Here is a 22,205-nt window from a genome sequence, read left to right on the forward strand (position 1 = left end):
AAATCTGCCTCGGCTTCCCCCAGCGCCTCGCTCGGCCACCAAAGAGCGGGGTTCAGGGCTGGCGCCTGCTTCGTGCTCTTGTCCTGCTCATCTCTGGTGTGTGCACAGTCTGTGTTGCTGCTGGGAACTCTCCTAGTGGCATCAAATGCCCCGATGAAAATAATCAGCATGAAAGCATCCTCTGGGAAAAAGGGGTGGCAAATGTAAATACAAGGTGTTAAATACAAATATAAATATCTCATGTTGCAGCTTAATGGTGGCTGCATTTCAGTGTCAGCTGGAGTGATATGAACAACATGAACAAGTGCCAGTAACATAGGGAGTGTTTAAAACTGGGAGCAAGGTTGGGTTATTTTGTTTGTTTGTTTGTTTTTTCGTTTTTTAATCTACATATAGTACTTCCATCCTGGAGCTTTGAAGTGCTTTAAGCCTCACAGAACTTCTGCTAAGTACAGAGGGAGGTACTCACCCGCATTTATGGGTGGCTCAGCAGTGCCGTAGCCATTAAATGACACGTCCGTGTCCTAGCCTGAACCAGAGGCAGGAGCTCTGGCACCCATCCAGGCAGCCCCAAGTCCTTCCCGAGGCTGAAATCGCAGACTTTTTTCAGGAATGAAGGCACACCTTTGTATAGGAATGGCCATAAAATGCTACTGAGAGTTTAAGATAGCTTGCTCTGTGTATTGCTGAAACCAATCAAATTTACCAGAGCAAACAAGCTTTAATTTAACGGTTGGCCTTGATGATCTTAGAGGCCTTTTCCAACCTAAACGATTGTTTAATTCTGTAATTGTATTATTAACTATCTTCCATGTAGTGCACAGTAAAAACAGCACAACCCTCTCAGGTGGGCAGACTCCTGCCCATCAGTACTGCAAACCCTTCACAGAAAAGCAGCAAGTCCCAGGCTAGCGAAAAACATCTCCTTTCTCTGCTGCTGGGTCTTTATTTCTTTTTTGTTGATGTATCGTGGGGCAGACCCATCCTGGCGGCAGAGGCCCCTCAGCGGCAGGATCCGTCACACACAAGCACCTACTCGTGGTGCTGTCCCGCAGCACCCACCAAGCACCCGCCTGCGTCTTGTGCTAAAGTTCCTGGTTAAGGCCTCACATGCCCATCGCACTGTGGCAGCTACCAAAACCAAAGCCAGATCCTGGCGAAATCCCACGCACCGCTAGGAAAATGCCCAAGATCTGGGACAAAACTCCTGTGCAGATTTTCACCCCCCCGGGGATGCACATTCCTTTGTTCGAGGCAATTTAGTTTAGAGGGTGCAGAAGTACTATTTCTCGTTAATTTTAGCAGGTAAGCGTTTGAAGCCTCAGCACATGCTGCAGCCAGATCAGATGCTTGCTGTGTGGCTGCCCACCACAGAGCGGAGCCAGGGCTCAGGCCATTCACCGAGGTTCCTGCATGAGTTTGAAACCGCAGCAGGAGCAGCCTGAGGTCTATACATATATACGTATAGCAATGCTGCTATCTGCTGGCTGTGCTTTGCTAAAACATTTAACACTTTGCTCTAGAATGGGGCTGGCACTTGGGCAATGGTGTGGGCGCCCAGGCAGAAGCAGCACCCACTCCTGCTCCAGTACAATTGCCTGCTGCGCCCCAGGGTGCAGGACGTTCCCCCCAGAGGTGTCTGCAGCATACGAAATCATGCAAGAAATACATGGGTACAACAGGCTTTGAAGCTGATATTCTAGGAGCTGGGAACACCCAAGATGAAATTTCTAAGATGAATTTCCCATCGATGCGTTTTACATCTGCTTGTTGCGAGCCGTGTTCTGCAGGAGTGGCACGGGAGGTTTGCGACGGTTGCTGCTCCATCTGCCGCCAGGCCGAGCGAGCTTTGCAGCCCCAACGCCGTGAAGGCAGAAATGCAGGTGGCTTCCCAAAACGTCCTGGGTCAAACTCCAGGCGCCTGACAGAAAAACCACGGAGCCAGCCAAGGAGGAGCGTGGGGGCACTGCTGCGACCGACCAGCCCTGGGCACGGCACTGCAGCCCCCGTGTGCCCTGCGTTACACCGCGGTTGAGCCATGCAGTGCCGTGGGTACCTGTGTGTGGTGAGACAGCCGTTCTGCCTTCACCTTCAGGAGCGGCGTTTGTGTGGAGCTTTTCCATCCCCCAGAAAAAAAGAAAAAAAAATTGTTATTATTATATTTGCAACTATTTGTGTTGCAAGTGCCTCACAGGTGTTTTAATTCTAAGGCTTTAATCTTAGCCTTCAGATCCATTTAATTTGCCGGTGTTTTGATTTGTAGTAGCAGACATAAATGAGATTATCTGTCCCTCGAGATAAACTGTCAAAGACGAACGCTGAAGAGTTGGGCTTTAAAACCACTTTAGCACACTGTTGCTGTGAGCCCTGGCATGGAGCCGCAGATGAGCACAGATCGGCGTAAGGCGTGCATCACCCCCTCAGAGCAGGGACAGAGCAGGGCACGGGACAGGATTTTTTGGAAAAAAAAAATGTTGAAAGCTTGTTATTTTTTAATAGAAAGCTAATTTGTTGGGGAAAAAGGAGCCTAGTTCTGGCTTCTCACTCCACCTATAGGAAACAAACAGCCTGAAGACAGCTACGCTTCTTTTGCCTTGCATAAGACCGATGTCCCAAGGGCCTCTACCAGGCAAGTTTATTTTCAGGTTACACATTTATTTTATTTTATTCCTGTAAATTAAACAATGTTTTACCTAGCCTGAGTTATTTATTTGCTATTTCTGGTTCTTTTACTTGTGATTGCTATTTCTTCATTTTTTTAATTTTTATGTTTGCATCTTCCTTCTTTTCTTATCTACTGCCTGCCCCAGAGGCTCATTGCTGCTTTGGCAACATGTTAACGTGTTTAGGAATGATAAGACATCTAATTAATAGTTTAATTAACAGTACAAGGTCCTAATAGCTTATTAAAGGAAAATCATTCAGAAAATTATTTTTCTTGTCTTGTATTGGTACACTATAATTTATGAGCAAATGATAAAATGGTTTTGAATGGTGTTCAGACTTTTAGAAAGGAAAGTGGCACTGGATTCCAGATTTCATGGGGGATTTTGCACCACTAATTCTATTATTTTTTCTTGTTTGAAAACAATTTAACAGATTAACAGAAGCAATTCTGAAGGAACAATGTTGCTCTGGCGTGGCTGGCAGAAGTCTGATGATTCTGAGAGAGGAATTAAGTAAAACTGCCCTCCCTACTGTGGCATATAAACAAATCCAGGGGGAAGTAAACTTGCTCTGTAAGAGGTTGAAGTGTCAGAGCTGGGGCAGCGTGGAGCCCACGGCTCTCCCCGGCCCTTGCAACCTTCTCCACAAATACGCATTAAAAGTGATTATTTGTACCTGAAGGACTCCTTGGCTTACCATCCCCAGAGCAGTTTAGGAAAACCTGAAATCCCTGAGGACCCTTCTGCTTTCCCAGCCAGAAGCTCAGCACGAAGCCCGGCTCCAAGGCCCTGGCAGACGGCAGGCACACCGAAGGGAACCAGGCTGCGCCGCCGCAGCTCGGATTCCAGAGGCCGCGGTGTTTTTCCTCTGACCCACACAAAGATTTCTTTCTAAATTTATCTCGCCGTTCATCGGCAGTCCCACTTAGCAGCAGATTACGAGGCCAGGCAGGCCGGGCCAATTCAAACGAGGGCAGGGGAGCCCGAAGTGCCCGCGGCCCAGGCGGCAGCGGGTGCTGCAGGAGGCTGGGTGGGAACGCGGGGGCTCGCTGGGTGCACCCAAACGCCAGGATCCCGGAGCCTGGTTTGTTCTCCCCTCTGGCCTGGCTCTGCTGGGGAATTTCCACGGGGCTGTGGCAGGAGCTGAGGGACCCTCATGTGCTTCCACACGAATCGCCAGGCACGAAGCGGTGCTTGGCTCCGGCCGCACATGTTGGCGGGGGGCTGTGCAGCACCCACGCAGCCGAGCATCCCTCGCTCCCCTCGCTCCACACCTGCGTGGGACAGACCCGAGATGCTTTGCAGCAGCCCGGGGGACCGCCAGGACTGCAGTTCTGTGCTGTTCTGTACCCCGGTGCTGAGCATGCAGCGTGGTGGAAGCCATCCTGCCATGAACGCGTGGGCGCCAACGCTGGCCGCACGCTTTGCAGGCAGAACTGCAGCCCTACACGGGGAGTTTGCTGCGTGTTTGGAATCACAGAAGGAAATTATGCAGTTACAAGGATGGCATAATTGAGAGAACGCTTGACTAGCGCAATTTTCTTATGTGCCTGTCAGCAAATCACTTAATCTGTGCTGTGCCAAGTTTCCCATCCGTTAAATGGGGAATGATTATCCCCCTGCTTCCTAGGAGGGAGCGCGAATAATACCCACTAATGACTGTGGAGGTACTGGAAGGTGGCCACGGAGACGCGCAGTGACACACGGAGTAGCTGCAGAACTGGAGAGAGCGAGCAGCATTTCAAAACCAACCTTCAGAAACGGATTCCTCCTCCTGCTGCCTTTTTTTTTTTAAATGAATTTATTAAAGAAGATCCCAAAATAGGTTCGCCTCTCCCGCTCCGGATTTTTAAAGCTTTCTCAGGCATTCCTGGGCCAGGACACCCCGGGTCCTATGTGCGAGAACAGGAAAATGCGGCCGAGAAGCGGCACCCCGGGCAGCGAGGAGCTCTGCCTCCGCCCGTCCGACGGCCCCCCCGGCCCCCCCATCGGCAGGGCCCGGGGAGCGGGGGGGGGCCGATGCCCGCCGCCTCCCGGGAGCTGCAGGCAGCTCGGGGTCACCTTGGCCGCATCGGGCCGGGGGGGGGCCACCGTGGGCCGCCGCCTCCTCCGCTCGGGAGCCCCGGGGGGGGCCCCGCTGCCGCCCCCCCGCCTCCGCTCCCGCTCCGGCTGCATCCGGCCCGGCCAGGGGCAGCCGCTGCAGGCCCCCCCCGGGGGACGTGGGGATGCTGCGAGCAGCCAGGCAGGTACCGGGGGGGCACCGGGGGGACGTGGGGGGGGATGCAGGGGGACACGCGACGGGGAATGGGGCTGCGGGGGGAGCGGCTGCGGCACGGCACATCCCGGGAGCATCCCGGGCGTGCACGTCCCACGCACATCCAGTGCCATCCCATCCCCTGCACGTCCCGTCCCGTCCGATACCAACAATAACAACGATAATCATGTATAAGAATAATAGATATACGTAATATATATAAGAATAATAGATATGCGTAAGAATAATAAATATATATAAGAAGAATAATAAAAAAGCTAATTATCTTGCATTTAATATAATAATAACAATATATAAGAATAATAGATATACGTAATATATATAAGAATAATAAATATACATAGGAATAATAAATATATGTAATAATAATAGAAGCTAATTCTGTTGCATTTAAACACGTGGATCCGCACAGATAAAGTCTTGGGCAACTCTGCCCAGGCTCGCTCCTTCCTAGCGGATAAGTGGGAACGTCCATCTGGGGCTAAATGGGAGCAGGAGGTGGGCTTTAAGGGGTCTCTTGCTTATTTCGGCTTTAACAGAAGGCCACGGAGGTTGAAAGTGGCTGCTTTGCAGCTTCGTGCTTTCTCTGCTTTTTCTATTTCGGGATAATTGTTCCATAAAGCATTGTAAGTTCTAGGCAATGGGTTGTTATGTTCTTGTTCTTTTTTTTTTTTTTTTCCTCTCAGAATGTATGATGTCGTTTCTGTTTGTAGACGCTTTTAATAGCGAGGTGGCAGAGACAAACTTTACTCAATAAAGTTGCCTTTCCCATGGGCAGCTTTAGCCCAGATAAACAGGCTTTAAAGTCCCGGTTTAGCCTCGGACTAGGACTGTTTACCATTCATCATTGTTAGTTAATTGCTGTTTGGTTAAATATTTAGTTTGGATTAAGTTCTTTTATGCTTTTTTCTTACAAAATAATAAATAAAGGTGTGCTTAGTAACATGATAAAAGGCTTTCTAGAAGGCTTTTTAAAGATACTCTGCAATAGAAAAGCTTCATAAAGTTATTTTCTATATTTTTCTTACTTGTAGTTTGCTGTGGTATCATTTGCAATTAGCCTAGCTAAAGCAGCAGGGATATTTGATTCCTGCCTACCTTTTCTTCTAAAGTTATACCAAGCTGCATTTCTCACATTATTGCATTGTTTTCTAGAGTGTTTCTAGAGTTTTCATTATCAGTTTCATTCCTCATTCAGAAAAGAAAAAAAAAATATATACAGCTTGCATCATTGTTTAAATCCACAAAATCGAACTTGTGGTCTGCAAATTGACCTGCTCTGTAGAAGAGGACAGTGCAACAGGACGGTTTTGAGAAAGGCGCTGAGAATGAACTGCACTTAGCACCCTTAGCGGCAGCACGCCTGCTTTTCCACCCCATTCACCCCAGTGGAGGTTGTAATGAGCAGCAAGAATGAGGATCAGTTTTAGGGTTAATTCTCAAGGCAGCCCTTTGTTTGCAGGTTCCCAGAAGATCTGGATCCCTGCCCTGCAGAGGTGGATGGCAGCAGAAGCTGGCTGGATTTTTGTTGGACGTGGCTCCGGAGCAGCTCCCTGCCTGCGCAGAGCCCAGCTGCCGTTCGAGCTCGCGGGGTTGCTGCCTGAGACCGCACCATGCGGGCTGAGCGAGTGGATCAGCGAGTGGATCAGGCCCGGGAGAGACAGAAACGAGCAGAAATCCCCCACTGCAGAGGCTGCTTCTGCAGGAGACTCGGTGCCCCGTGGAAAGGTCTGCGCTTCGCAGTGCCTTTTTTGGTACAATGCTGCCAACTCCCGTGTTCTGCTGCAGTGACCCAATCGTTATATAAACAAGGGTTTAATTTTGGAACTTTAATATTTAAGAGGCTTAAGTTTCTTTTGCTCAGACTTATTTTCCTGCGCTGCCCATCTGACAAAACACTTCTTACCTACATTGTCAGTTGCTAACCAAGTATCCTGCAGCTGTGTTCACGGTCCTTTTGAGCACGTATTTTACTCGAGATAATTTCTTGCCTTAGTATCGCTGTCAGACTGGAGCAGGGCTTTGAGGACTGCATGGCCCTGGCTGGCCCTTCTGAGTTCTCAGCCTGACTACCTCCTTTGAAAAACAAAAGGCAAGTAACACAGAAGGGTGTGCTGGTGCTAAGAGCAGCAAAGGCTGACACGGATGGTTGCCTATAAAAATATTACCCTTACAAACCAGCGTCCTTTGGAGTATAACCACAGGACTCCATCCTGAGATGGGACCTCTACTAGAAGCAACTTGTGTAACTCATATGCACCAGCTCCTGCACGGAGAGGGGCTGGAGCAGCATTGATCCCCTCTTGCTGTCTTCTGCAGATAGGTAGTTTGCTTTTTTCTGCGCTCAGTAAACATTCAGTTTAGCGATGGTAACACAAATGTCTCTCTGGTGGGACAGAAGCTCAGCTCATCACATGCTGTCAGAGACGAAGATGTAGTTTCTCATCTGCTGTCCTGCTGCAGGTGTGCTACCAGCTCTCCAGCCTTGACTGTTCTGTTCTAAAGCCAGCAAAGAAACTAGAGGAACAGGAAACAACTTAAAAGTGCTTTGAAGGAAGGAGTTACCATGGAAATGGAAGCCAGGTATTTTTTTCACATTCTATTAGAAGGCAGTAGGTCTTTCTCAAACAAACTTGTGTGCCCTCCATAACATGACTTCTGTCTCTCTTTGCAATGGTTCAAAGTTGTAAGGCATCTGCGTGTTGGTTTCAGGGGTCTCCATCAATGCCTTCATCTCCCGTCATTGAACGACTAAATGTGCAGCGCTGAAGCTCACTGACCCACTAACCCTGGACTACTCAAAGTAGCTCCCTTCAAATACCAGTTACCTAAGCGTGATAGATTTCCCCACCTCGTGGTCTCTGTGAAATGGGTTTACAGAAGGAAGCTTTTGTTCTTTGTTCGGTAGGAATTGCACTAGTTTTCTGGGAAAGAAATATCTGCCTTTAAAGCAGGACTTCACATTTCTATTACAGTCCTATACTTTCTTACCTGGGTCCACTTTCATGGGGTGGCCTTTCCACAGCATACCAGTCTCATTGATGGAAAGAAAGTACAACTTGCACCCTTTAAAATGTTTTAATGGTTCTGGCTATGCTGGGCTGTGAAATGAGTAAGACCTGGGGCTGGATGCAACACAAAGCTTCTCTCTGGTGTGTTTATCCAGCGTCCTGCAGTTTCACGGTGCCCTGTGACCGTGGACTGTCACGCTGCCTGCTCAGTACAGTTCGTCACGTAAACGGAATGACGCAAAGGCAAGAGTTAGCCCTGCCCTGCTGGGGCTGCACGAATCCATCATGCCAAGAGCCTGCCTTTCCCCTGCCTGGCAGGGAGCACCTCGGGAAGCCGGCAGGCACAGCGGTTATCTGCCTATCTACCATCAGCTGTCCCTGAATTTCCAGTGTAACAGCATTGCCACCACTTGGAAGCCTTCAGTTAGAGGTGCATTTTTAACCTATCACTCTGAGACTTTCTATAAATTCTGAAGTCAATCAGTTCATTTTTTGCCCAGCCCACTGCCTATCGTGAGATCCTTCCTTTACTCCTCCCTGTTTTATTGTGAATGAGCCTCGCTGGTTTTGTATCATCTCCAAATGTTGCCAGCTCATTTTCCACACCCTGAACGCTCAAGTGACTTTCAGCATCCTAGCTGTGTGTTAACGCACACTCCAGCACCCAGCATTTCGGTTTTCCCCTGTGCCCAGGGTCCGGTCCAGGCAGCAGATTGTCCTCCAGAGCCGGCTGCAGGCCACAGTCAGCTCTCATCTTGGACGACCTCATTTTAACCTCCCCGTTTCGAGGCAGCAGTGGCATTATATAACCTGGATTTCAGCGGGTTTGCTAGTGAGGCTGTGCAGAAACAAATGCGCACTCGCAGGAGTCGGGGCGAAACAGGCGCCTTCTGCTGCTGCCCTTGCCCGCGTCCCCCCTCCCAGCTGCTGGAGGAAGCCTCCATCTCCCGGCTCCAGCACGACAGCCGCAGGTCTCCAGGCTGACATTGCAGAAAGCATTTGCTGCATCTCGGGGAGGGCAGTGCTAAGGAGGGAGGCTCTTAGCAGCTGAAAAGCAAACCCTCGGGGAGCCCAGGGCTCCCACAGGTAGTCCTGTTGAAAGAGCCTGTGTCAGGGGGAAGGCTGAGACTTAGGCCTCGCTCATTCTTGGCTCGTCGATGCGCACCTCTGATGGCCTTATTTTCACCTGTCATATTCAAGCTGTTTCCCTATATTCCCCTTCAGCATCTCCCTCTTCTCACCCAAGGCTTATTACGGATGGAAACAGGGTATGCTAAATGCCAGAAGACGGTTTCCCGCACAAGCTTCCATTTCACAGACTCCTTGACTTCTTATAAATACCCTGGACCTTATACCCTGCTGTAGATTTACCTCTTTGAAAGCTAAATGTCCTACAGATGTGGGCAGTAAAGTGAGAGTGTTTTCAAAAGGAGAAAAGCTCTGTTACTAGGCTGTGGTCGTTTGGGGACTGTAGGAAAATGATCAAAACAGAGCAGCAAGGTTAATGCAGATGCAGTTGTTAGAGTCGCAGCTCCCCTCGCTGCCCCGAAGCATGCAGAATTTCCTTGTGTCCTTGCACTGGGAGGCAGAATTACCACCATATGCCGACATGCCACTCTTGTGTGCCTCATCCAGCACACTGTTTCCCCAGGCTTTGCTTGCTTTGGCTGCCAGTCCTTCGGAGTTAATAGCCTGGACTGGGTGCCCATCGCATCTCCTGGGCAGCTCTGCTCGTGTGTAGGTGATGCTCGATAGCTCATTTACACCAGCCTTCGCTTTTCTGTGCAATTCTTTGCCTCAGAGATGAAACCAACCCCTCTAGTACTGTTGTGCAACAGAGAAATGAGTATGGAAACTATGTTTATATGCTTACAAAAGAATATAGTTGTGTTTTCTGTCCTCCTTCTTGAGTAAGGTGAAATACTCAATTTAAAATGAATTGGAATTCGAGTCTTGGTGCGTCAGTGCAAGCAGGACAGTTGCAGTCCCTGACTGCTTAGAAATGACTTTTCTTCTAATATTACTACCGAGTTAGAATCCACTCAATAATAATTTTAGAATCCATTTTCTTTTCATTATTTAAGATGTGTGTGTGTGTGTGTGTGTGTGTGTGTCTTCCCTTTATCTTGGTTTTAAAGACTTAATGAAGAACACTTTTTAGGTCTCTCTCCGGTTTTGACATTGCTTTTTACCTTCCCAGTGCTGATGATTTTGTGTACAATGCAGCAGGCTTGAACACGTCCTTCTTTTCCCCCTTAGTGCTTTTAGGCCATATTGTAAAATCTTGTAAAAACTTCCCAATGATTTAGGTCTCAGGAAATCTGGAGGCCTTTTCCTCTTTTGAGGAATACCAGTTGGTAGGATCGAGCCGATCCTCAGCACCTCAACAGCAGCGGCATTATGAAATCCCTCGGGACAGCATAAATGATGGAGGCATCTGGGCTCTCCCTGGCTGGGTGAGACGGCTCCATGTAGGCAGAGGGTCAGGACAGGCAGCTTTCTTCCTGTTGAACCAAATGCTGTTGCTTGAAAAATATTTTCTGAGAATGGGCAGCAGGGGACCTGACGCTGTTTTATAACGTGCTTGGCGGGAGGTTGCTTCCAGGTGTTACTTAATTCTTTCCTTTTATGTGCTCCATGGCAAAACCAGACGAGCTGTACTGGCCGTGAGTTTCCTCTTCTGGAGCTGTTGCTGGGGCTGGCGTGTGTTTGTGTCCCATCCCCTCTGACACACCTTGCTCTCGTTGCCAAGTAACTAGTCATATTGCTGAGAGCCAGTATTGTGCCTGAACCGCTCTGGCATTCCTACTCTTCCTCTTCCTTCTCCCCACCTCCCACTCTGCCTTCGCTGGGAATGTGTTGAAATGGCAAAGGCGACCTCCCGTTCTGCCCAGCCTCGGGCACCTGGCGTGCGCCGGTGAACGGAGCGTGCCCAGCGGTGGGCTTTGAGATGTGGTTGCGACAAACAGGGCTAATGCACACCTCTGCGAGATAATTCGGGTTACCATGGTTACGTGTGGAAAATAGGGCTGTGGGTGAACCCAGGCCAGCGGCGCATGAAGCGCCCCTCGCCTCACGGCACACTGAGGTGACGGAGGCCGAGCGGCGGCCATCTTCTGGCCTGCAGCCTGCGGCAGCTCCCCCAGGCTTCCCGGCCCATATCAGCCTGTATTGAGGAGCTGGGCCAGGGCCAAGTGACCCCCTGTGGGCTCCCAAGTGACCCCCAGGTGGCTCCCTGGCCTCCATATGCAGGGTGTGGACCTGAGCAGGAAGGTCCGTGCTGCAGCACCGAGGTCTGTATGACGAGAGACGGGGTCCAAGTCTGCTGGAAACGTTCGAAACCACAGCATGCAGAGCAGAGGGGAATGTTTGCTATTGCTGTGGGAAAACAGCAAGCTCACCTATCACCTCACCTTCCTCCAAAATAGAGTTCCTTCAGCTGAACTCTGAAGCCCTCATAAGCTATCAGCCCATAGGCATATGTCAGTCCTCGGCATTGTAGCAAGCTTCGCAACCTAGGACAGAAACCCCAGGACCAATACAGCATCCAGAAACGGCTTTACTGGTGCAGAAAGACAGTGTTTTTGTGAGTACTGATATGAGATGTGTGCTCGAGGCAAAGCAGATGGCTTCAGCTGGACTCGGGAGAGCTCGAGGTGATGCTGTGCAGAAAATGGTCCCCACCTTCCCTGGAGGGACAGAGCTGACACAACCCACGGGATCTGCCAGACCCGCAAGTGATGCAACGCTTCTGGCAGCCCTGAGCGTACCTGGAACACAATCATCTCAACGAGTTGGTGAAAACCTTCCGGTTGGAGAAAAACCCATCAAACAAAGGGGCAAATGAAGCCTGGAATGAGTTACAGTTAAAAAAAAAAAAAAAAAAGTGGAAAGTTCCTATACCAAGCAGAGCTTTTACTGACAGAAGGTTTTGGAAACTCCATTAAATCACTTCGGGACTCTGCTATTTATCTTTCACAGTAACCTGCTCAGAGAATGCGGCAGTGGATGGCAGCACAAAAGCCTCACAAGGCGAGTTTCTGCCAGGCTGGTTTCGGTGTGTTAAAGTGCACCGAGCTATTGCTGACTTCCAAAGAGAGAAACTGCACAGCACAGGTATAAATGAAAAGGAGGTAAAGGCCTGCTAGAAATACTACTCTTGTCTTTTTGAAGTATTAAATGCCTCCTTTTCCTGGCCCGGTTGTAAGGAACACAAAGTGACAGCGTGGGAAAAAAAATTAAAAAGCGGTGGCCTATGTCCAGCACAGCCAACAGGCAAATAAATTGTGTTCACGCTATTAATCTCTTAATAATACGGTTGATATTTGGTGTGTTGTTCAAAATACTTGTTTAAAAAAGTCTTTAAAGTTCACATACTTGTTACAATATATACTTAATGCTTTATTTTTGGGGGGAGAAATAGCATTAGAGGCTGGCTCAGAGGCTTAAACCCAGTCCTTGCTGGCCCGTCGGTGCTGGCGCTGCCAGCGGGCTGAGCGCTCATCCTCGGCTGTGCTTTCCCCTTTAAAGTAGTAAAATGACACAGTCCTGTACAGGCTGAGAAGGGGCTGTTTTTTTTTTTTTTAAAAAAAAGAAAAATAGTTGGCAGGAACATGAGCAAAGCTGAAAGTGTTTTCATCTGTTTTGTTTTGTAATGTTTAATGTTTTTTTTTTCTACTTTACGAATTATCCAAAACACTCAAAGCAAAGGTATCCCGTTCTGGAAAGGGAAAAAAAATCTACAGTCGGGCTGATATGACTAAACAGAATTGGTCAAATAGGAATAATGAAAATGTATTGAAAAACACAGTATCTATTTTTTCTTAGGAAGAAAAAATTAAAAAGTTCAACTTCTAGTCAAGATTGGTTTGCAAAACAGTTCTGGGCTGGGAAAAATAACCAGCTTTTGCATAAAAATATTTTTTGTGATTTATTTTTATTTTGTTAATGGTAATTTGGATTTTAGAACTTAATTGTGGTATCCAAATGAATCTTGTTGTCTAAGTGCAAAGTACTCATCCTAACTTTTAAACTGTTGTGCACCCTTATTTTAAGAAAGGCTGCAGAAGAGAACTGACCAAAAAGACAATTTAGAAGCAGATTTTTTAAAATGTGTTGGTAGTTTGGGGAGAAAACAGATGGGAAATGAGTCTCTTCTTGCTTCCTCTTTTTAACAAATATTTTTAAGAGATAATACCTTATAATTACTTATTTTTAGAAGCGGTGAGAAGCCTCAGCCAGGACCCAGGGGCCAGAGTGGCTCAGTGCTGTACAAGCAGACAGTTTATCACCAGCCAAATAATTTACAATCCCAGTTTCAAGGACAAGACAACAGGAAGCTACAAAACTCAGACAGGACTTGCCAGCACCAGAACCAACACGAAAGGCAAAAACGCCCTGGTTAGTGATGGTGAGGTTTTATTCAGCTGAGCTGAATGAAACCACTCTGAATATCGCAATATCATTCCAGGCAGGGGCTGGCATATTCAGTGAGAGGAGCCCTCATGTCCGTGGGTCACTATGGCACCACCAGGCTGCTTTTCACTCGAGCTGCCTTTCTGCTCGGGTATTCTGCAAAGCACGGGCAGGAGGCGGAGGTCTCGCCTCAGGTGAGGGACAGTGATGCTGAGAAAGCTGCCTAGGGATGTCCTTAATCAAAGGTTCCCCCTCCCTGCCCCCCCTTTTTTTTTTTTCCCAGTCAGAAATTATTGCTTTGTCATGAAGGTTGGTGAAACTTTTAAGGGGAGATTTTCTTGTATCCAGGGTGTAGCTTCAGCGAGCTGGGAGGAGGCAGCAGGACTGACAGCCTTGGGCTGCAGAACAGCCAAAAACTGCTACAAGGGCAGCCGGGATATGGCAGACCTAAGGCACATGGCCATCTTGTGTGGAAATCAAACCAGGGACGTGCAGATGAATTTCTGTCAAGCCAGGTGAGCAGCCCTAAGCCCAGCGGTACAGCCGTTCTGGAGTGGCTCTTTCCCATTTAATGAAAAACGTGAAAAAGCAGCCCTGAATCCCAGAGCTTCACTTCAGTGGGGAGATGAATGCCAAAAATGTAAAACGAAATCTCCCAGAAGCAGTTAAGAAAAATAATATTTACCAATGCTCAAAATGAGGGAGGTTTTCCCACGCAGACGCCTGCCTCCTTCCCCAGCAGAATTTCTCTACGCCCCGGTGCCGCCTGCCCAGCCGACCTCAGCGTGGGGCTGACAGCGCTCGGATCCTGCCTGCTTTGATGGCTGCGTCCTAAAATTTGTCAGGACTTGCTTTATTTTTTCTATGGCATCCAAACAAGCTCAGTTAGGTGCTTTAAATGGAATCCTTGGTGTTTCCTCTGTTGTTGTGGGAGCTTTGTTTCTCAGTTATGTAAATCCTAGATACCGAAGAAATATTTGATGAAGTTTTCCCTGGTTCTAGTGGCCCAGAAGGGCTTTCAGTTGCTGGCTGCTTGTCGCAACAGCGGCAATATGTGCAGACCCAAATGCATCCCTCCTGCTCACCTAGTGATTACTGCATTAAGCCCTGGTTTCTGATAAAACTAAGTAATTATAGCTGAAGCAATATGTTTTCTGGCTAAATATTTAAATTGGATATTTAATAGACATCCTTCAGGGTGGAAAAATAGTTGTTTTCCATAATTTCATTGGCTTTATGTGAGAAAAGAACTACTGTTGTTTGGAAAGCAGAGTCTTAAATATGTGTATTTTTATCTAAATATTTTGTAATTCTGCCTGTGAGGTAGTAGGTCGGCTCTCTATATGACTGCTGTCATAAATAAACAAGCAGGGATTTACGGACATTCTTCTGGAGTCCTATGGGATGCACTGGCACCAGGGACCCTCCTCGGGGCTTTAACCACGCCGTGCAACCCGTTCCAGGACCGTAATCCTCTGGGGGCTGTGGGCAGCACAAGAAGCCTGCAAGCAGGCTGTGAATTTTTACATTTTCAACCCAAAACCCACACGTTACCTGACCCTCTTTTCCAGCGGTTTGCTTTGGCTGTTTCTCCTGCTTTTGCCAACTGCGGAGAGCCGGATTTCCAGGGCAGGAGGCTGAGGCCAGACCGTGTCAGCCCGTCCCGAGCCGGGGCAGCCCGAGGTGGGTGAGGAGGGGGCTGCCACCGCCACCCGCTGCCGCCGGAGGACGGCACCCGGCTGGAGCAGGGCACGACCCAGCAGCGGGAGACCCCGGCCCCTTGCCCGCCGCAGCGGGCTCTGACCCCCCGTCCATTCACAGCCTCGTGTCCCCATGTGAAACGGGAAACCTTGAAAAAGTAGAAGTGTGGCTGTAATTAGGATTAATCTATTTTTAGCAAGCTGTCTGGTGCCCTGTCCATGCTCCAGCTGCGATGTTTAATTCTGCCCAGCTTGACTTTCTGCAGTTGCACCCAGGACTGATACAAAAGAAATCTTTTAAATTTGGGTTTGTGGGGTTTTGTTGTTGTTTTTTTTGTTGTTGTTTTGTCTTGGTTTTGGTTGGGTATGGTGTTTATTACAAAATAGCTTTTTTTTTTTTTTTTTTTCCATGTACAATAGCTGGGAAAACCCAGCACTAAAGCAACACAAAGATTGCTGCATAAAAACAGTTGTACAACTTTTACTATCATTATTATTCATTTTACTATGTAGTTTGGAAACCTAGTCATAGATCAGGAATGTGTTGTACCCAGAGCTGCACAAACAGCACGAAAGGAAAATTGCCTCTTACAAACTATATTGAGTAAAAACATGTAGTGGTATCGCCACAATTTGTCCTGAACAGCACCGGGACACGATGTTAAAGGCGTGTGTGAGCGGCCAGCCCAGCACCTGGTCATTTACCAGTCCTGTATTTAAATATCTGCCGTTCATGTGTTTAACCATTTATAATGTATTTGTAAAGGGAACTTTAAGTGAGATTAGCAGTTAGGAAAACACAATGAAACACAGCTGGACCGAGATCACTCGATTCCTCCGCCCCGCCACCCCTTCCCCGGTAATGTTTGGCTTTTGCAAATATTCGTGAACCACCAAGAGACGGAGCCCGGGCACGGGGCTGCGACCTGGGGGGGCCACGCAAGGCTACGGCCGGGCTGCCCCTTGGGTGGGCTCGTGCTGGGCACCGTCATCTGCTGGGGCAGGAACGGCCCCCGTGAGCAGGAGGATGCCCTCCTTGGTCAGAAATGGGCACCTCAGCAAAATGCTGCTCTCCCCCTCCCCCGAAAATACAGCGTTCAGCCCAGGGGTATGCTCTGCTTTGCGTGTACGGGTGGGGGGTAATTTCCTCTCCCCCCCGCCTGTCCCCCCACCATGTATTTTGGTGACTCACGCAGCTTCAAAGTGCTGAGCGTGGAGAATGGCTATTTCTGGGCTTCCACCGCAATCCCTGCTACCTCCAACTGTGCTGTCAGCGCACCTCAGCCATGCACAGCACCCCCGCGGGCTCTATTCTTAGCAGCTAATAGCTGAAATAATTACTTTTGTCTCAGCGCTGTTGGCTCCTTCGCTTTGGAACTGAGCACAACCTGCAGCTCGGGGAGCCTGCCCGCTCGCCCCTGCCCGGACCTCGGCAGCCTCCCTTCCCTCCCAAGGCAGCGAGCAGAGCTGGCACCCGAGGATGCCAAATTCCTTGAACCCAGCTTCAGTGTGGGGCGTACGCTCTGCTTGGAAGCAGCTTGTGCGTTAACGTGGTGCCACCCCTACGAAAAGGAGCTCGGTTCTTCCAGCTGGGATTTTCTTAGACTTCGTAGGGAAAACGCCAGGGCTGCAGCTTTTCGGAGGGACGGCCAGGTTTTTCACCTGCAGGTTTCCATTTCGGTGCCTGCTTTTTGTGTGGGCTGGATTGCTACAGAGCATGCAAGTATTTCATGCAAATCTGACTACTCAACACCAGTACATCCCTGATGGTTGTTGGGAACTAATCCACACCTCTCGTTTTTGATCTCAGCGCCAGCTATTCCAGCTCCTTCCCCTGGGCCACCCCCAGGGGACTGCGGGCACCCACCCCACCAGCTGAACAGCCCCCGCAGCAGGGGGAGAGCAGAGGGAACTTGTGAGCAGTCAGCTGTGCGCACCTGAGTAGGTCAGAATCAAGTTTAAAACTGTTCCAGAAAGGGGTTTTATTGTCATTTTTATGCCTGCTCGTTCTTCCTCCTGCTGGCAGGGACCACAGCGAGAATATCAGCCTGTGCATGTGCTGGGCTGGCAAAGAAGTGTGTTAGAGTGAGGGTGTTTGAGCCAGTCAAAGCGAGGAGTTACTGAAACTACCGCTGAAGCCGTTTTTCTGGCATTACTAATGAAACTTGTCTGGATAACAATAAACCTTTCAGGAAAAAAAACACACACTGAACCTAAATGTTTGTTGTGACTCAGTAACTTTTCTATTATTGTCACAGCAGAAGAAAACGCACTGTACACGTATAGAATATTCCCTCGTGAACTTTGGTGGCTGTGTTAGCAGACGTCCTTGTTTGGGAGCTGCAAGCCACCAGCTTCCCGAAATCCTGCGAGTCTCGGGGCTCACTGGGACAGCGCTGCAGGACCGCGACTTGTCTGTCTGTGTCTAGGAACGTGTGAGAATAGCAGGAAGGCTTCAAAGACGTATTTCTGCTTTTCTTCGAAAAATGAAAGAAGTACCTCCTCTAAATAATTGTTTCCTACCAATTTCCTCCAAAAGCCGCACTGTTCCGGCAGCTCCTCTTTCAGATGGCGGTTAAGTCTCACTAATTGACTGGGGGCCTTCTGGGCAATAAGGACTATAATTAAGCAAGAGGCACAGCTTGAGTAAAATCTGGGAGCAAGGAACTCCTGAATTTCTGTATCAGCTTTCACCCCGATTCCACGTACAATCTGGGTCAAATTATTAAACCTTTACTTAATTCAGCCTTCCCATATGCAAAACTGTATTGATTTTAAATAAGCAAACATTAAAAACTTGCCAGTTTCCCTAGGCTAACAACTAACATTCCTTCTTTATTTGCAGTTAACTTAGAGAATTGTTTTACTACAGCAAATAATTAAGTAGTTTTGTTGTTGCTGAGGATTTTAAGGCTGATTTACAACATTCAGATTAAAAGAATTTTAAAAATGAATCACCCTCTGGTTGGTGAAGGTTAGGGGAAGCATTCCCAGCAGGTGGGCCACCGTGGTATTGTTTATGTGGGTATTTCTTGAATCAAGCTGGCTGGGAATTCTGTTCTGAAATAGACTTTTGTTTGAAATCGTCATCTTAGCATTTTGAGAGGAAGCAGCAGCTTTGACAAATTTCACATTTTGAAAAAGAGCTTTTGAAGTAGCCAGGATCCCACGCAGGCACTTGAAAAACATGCCAGTTTGCTTTCTGTACATGTGGTTGGTAAACCGAAGACCTTTGTGCTAAGTGTTACTACTCAGTAAATTTGGCATTTACCTGTCCATATTTGCCTGATTCTTTGCGTCATCATCTTATAACCAGCTGCTCCCCAGGGTGACATGCCGAGATGTCATTTACATGGAGACTGAGGTCGTTATACAGATTTACAGCTGCGCAGACTTGCAACGTCTTGGGCAGGAATTCGTTTGGCATTGCCGAGGCCTTTGGCTTATTTGATCTCAGCCTTTTAGTTAAACAGGAACATGCCCTGATTTTAACAATCACAGTTTCCTGTAGTCAGGAGGAAGGTGTGGCTGATGGCATTTAAACTGGAGCCGGAGCCAAGACTTCACCAGCAGGAAGCCGAAAGGGCTGTGTAGTACCACTAGGACTTCATTTGTCATTAAAAACACCAAGGACTTTCTTCTGTGGACATCCAGAATTATTTTACCACCCACAATACCACAAGGCATTAGATGACGTTCGTGAGTGTTAGATTTTCGTAACTCCAGACTTGGTATGTTATCCCTATTAAGGTCATTGTAGCATGGCGGCAGAAAATAACACGGTAGGTGCCAGAGAACTGAGGACGCAATTTTACGTACTGTTTGGCATACAAGCAATGGCAAGCCTGCACTTCTCTGTCCGCTGATGAATTGCTTCCTGACCCTTTCATGCTGCTGAGGTCCCCACACACCCACCCCGCTTTAGAATGGACACTGACACAACCATGTGCACGGTGAGACTCTTCTCCCCTGCCTCCCATCGCTGCCATGGACTATTTCCATCTCCCAGGCCTGCTTGCTAACCTGGGACTTTGCTTATTTTTTTTCCTACAAAACCAAAGTTCTGCCTCCTGCTTGGGGGAGGGGAAGAAAAGAAACAGGGAAAAAGAAAAAAAAAAAAAAAGCAGTAACAAAATACTTACACAGGTTCCACTTAAACCAGGAGCATCGACTTCTACCATGGAATCGTAGTTTGTATTTCATCTCTTTGCTTATTTCAGCTCAGAGACAATGCCAAATTCTAACCAAAGGTTAACAAATTCAACTATGTGAGAAGATGACTTTATTTTTCTGGGCCTCACTATTCTGTTCCGACTGATGAAGCTTTCCATTATGTTCTGTTTCTCTAGTTACGTACCTGAGTGCTTCCCAGGGCAGCGTGGCTTTGATTCTTCTTGGGAGCTTAAGTGCTGCCATAAAGTAAATACTTATGATCAGGTAAAGACAGAAATGTTCCATGGCTGGTAATTTCCAAACAAAAGTAAACCATAAAACAAACACTGCCTTTCCCCTGAAAACAACCAAAAATACACCGTTTTAAATAAACCAAAGCTCCATTTTACTTTCTTAATACACCGGGGGACTGACAGAGTCGCTGTGCGCTGAAAGCACCAGTCGAGTGTCCCACTTCCGAGGCTCCTCGTCTTTCATCTCGCTGCCAGCGCAGCACACGACCGCCTTCAGCGCTTCGCTGGGCCCCGCAGGTCCGGCTGGGTGGCCGCTGTCCTGTCTGCACAGCGCCGGCACAGCACCGCTCTGCTGTAAAGCAGCAGCACGCCGATGGGGCACATGGGGAATGTGGAAAATCCACCCTGATGCCGCGTGGTGGTTGAGCTTCTGAGATAACCGAGGGGTAACTGAAACCAGCAGGCTGCGTAATATCACCCAAACCCTGGCCTACTTTAGAGCATCACTGCCGAGTGACTCATTTAAGTAGCCATAGCACTCTTACAATTTTACCTTCGTTAACTGAAATAGTTAATGCTTGCAGCTTTGGCTACCGAACATGTATGTGAGGCTTGAAGTCCCATGTGCTTGATTGCATAAGAAACCCTGTCTTGTGGCATTTAGTTGATCGAGCACTACTTCTCTTGGTCACATGGAGGTCTGATTTCCTCTTGCATCAGACAGAACAAACCGTTTCCATTTCTTGTATCGGTGTCTGACTGCTCAATGCACAAGTGTCAGCCTCTTCACCCCCACTAAGAGCCTGCGCTGCTCTCCCACATCCCTAGCTCATACGATTTTTTTTTTTTTCTTTTTGGTAGAATCGTATCTGAGAAACCGGGAGCTTGCAATTCTCCTCATTTGTGTCTGTGTGTAACAGGTGTCATTTTCAGTGTAGTACAGACAAATCCCAAAATAGCTCAGGCTCTTCAGACGCTGTGAAGAGAAAAAAGAGTGGTTACTTCAGCTTCGGTTGTAGTGAAAAACCCAAAGCTCCCAGCCAGCTCTGGAGTCCAGAATTAAAATGGCAGATGCGTCTGTGTAGTAGCGATCTCTCTGCTGATTCTGTGTCTCTCAAATGGACTACTGGCTCTCTCGCTCTGTTGTACGTGCAGGCTGACGCATGAACTCCCTCGTACAGTGCCGGCTTTCCATTAGCTGCGCTTTGATTCCCAGATGCTCCATCTACCACTGATCCTCCTCCACATTTTCCGGTTTCGAGGCTCCAGGCCTGGAGAGCACTGCTTCCTCTGCCTAGTGCTGAAGTTGCCCGCGCTGGATTGATGCGAGGGACTGCCCTGCGGGGCACGGGCAGGCGGAGGGGGCTCGGCGGCATCGTTTGTGTGCCTGCCTCTGCCTGCTGCGCTGAAATACGGAGCTGCTTGTGAACTTTCTGTGGCAGAGATGATTGGATCCTGGCGACTCCCGGAACGCAGCTATTAGTTCCCCTGCCTACACTGAGCACTTTGAATCTGTGTGTGTGATAACACTTATTAATACCGTTCAGATTAAGAGGAGCCTATACCTTTCTAGCACTTTCGGTACCTAATCTTACACAGCGCATCTGCCCAGCGGCTGAACCACATTCTGATCAATGTCTTGTGGCCAGCAGAGAAGGGGCATGTGGATCCCACAGCAGTTTCATGCTTTTAGGTCCGGAAGAGAGCGTGCTGGTGTGAGCGGCTCCTTTTAAGTCGCGTTGTGCTACCAGGTAACTGCCGGCCGAGTATCTGCAGGATGTGGGCCTAGATCACTTTATTTTAGGAAGTCAGGCAGTGGTTCCTGTCACCGAAACAGTTAATTGAAAAGCACTAACTCTCTACTGGAACGTGTGTGTGTGTGTGTGTTTTTGTTTTTTAGAGCCAAGAAGATTTGCTTTGGTTTTTTTAAAGCAGAAACCACCACAAAGTTGGCTGTGGTTTCAGCTGCGCTTGTTCGAGATTTGTACTGCTGACTACCAATCCTAAAAGAGTTAACCTAGCGAGCGTGACTCAGAAACAGAGAAGGAGATGCGAGGCTGAGAGGCTCGGAAGGCAGCACAGAAGCAGAGGTGAGGAACATAATAATTACCAAAAAAAGGTGCAGAGTCCAGGAGCGACGCTCCCCTCGGTGTGCCTGGCCCTGGCACTGCTGGCACGGGCTCCCTGGAAGGCTGCAGTTCCGCTGTTATAACACAGGGAGCAGGCTGGAGAATTTAGAGCTGCGTCACAGAGCTCAGCGAGAGAGCGAGAGAGCAAGCTCCGTCGATAGGTCTACCAGCAACAGCCCTGCTGCAGCAAGAGGGGAGAGAGGCAGCCAGAGAGGGAGAAAGGGCTCAAGAAAGAGAAGTAACACCAACACCAGGGACTGGGCTCCTGTCACCATCCGGTGTCATTTAGAAAGCATATTTGGGCTCGCTTGGCGTAGGAGGCTTCGCCCGTTGACGATGCTGGAGACCCGGCGCGCTTAATCCCACGGGGAGGGAGAGTGGGCAGACACCGAAAGGGTTAACGGAAAGGAAATTTCTGGAACCTTCTATTCTGCGGCGCTACACAGCAAGCGGAGGGCTGAAGACTGCGCAGATGGTGCACGGGCAGAGCTCTTCGGTCCGGTTCGTCTTTCCCACGTACGTACCCTTTGATCAGGATGGGGCTTGAGCTGCATCTACGTTTTGTGATTGTTTGCAGGGTGTCCCCTTCCCCCCTCGTCCCTA

The 22,205-nt window shown here is 48.6% G+C and overlaps 1 long non-coding RNA gene across 1 annotated transcript in view; it reads left to right on the forward strand.

Moving 5' to 3' along the window:
- Positions 1-3,206: 3,206 nt before the first annotated feature.
- Positions 3,207-22,205, forward strand: part of LOC308183432 — a 30,719-nt gene continuing 11,720 nt past the window's right edge. Inside the window, exons 1-2 of the long non-coding RNA XR_013942437.1 lie at positions 3,207-4,908; positions 6,404-22,118. This is a non-coding gene — a long non-coding RNA (uncharacterized lncRNA). The remainder of the gene's footprint in view (positions 4,909-6,403; positions 22,119-22,205) is intronic.

This window comes from Anser brachyrhynchus, assembly GCF_964034855.1.
Source record: "Anser brachyrhynchus genome assembly, chromosome: 27".
Classification (NCBI taxonomy): domain Eukaryota; kingdom Metazoa; phylum Chordata; class Aves; order Anseriformes; family Anatidae; genus Anser; species Anser brachyrhynchus.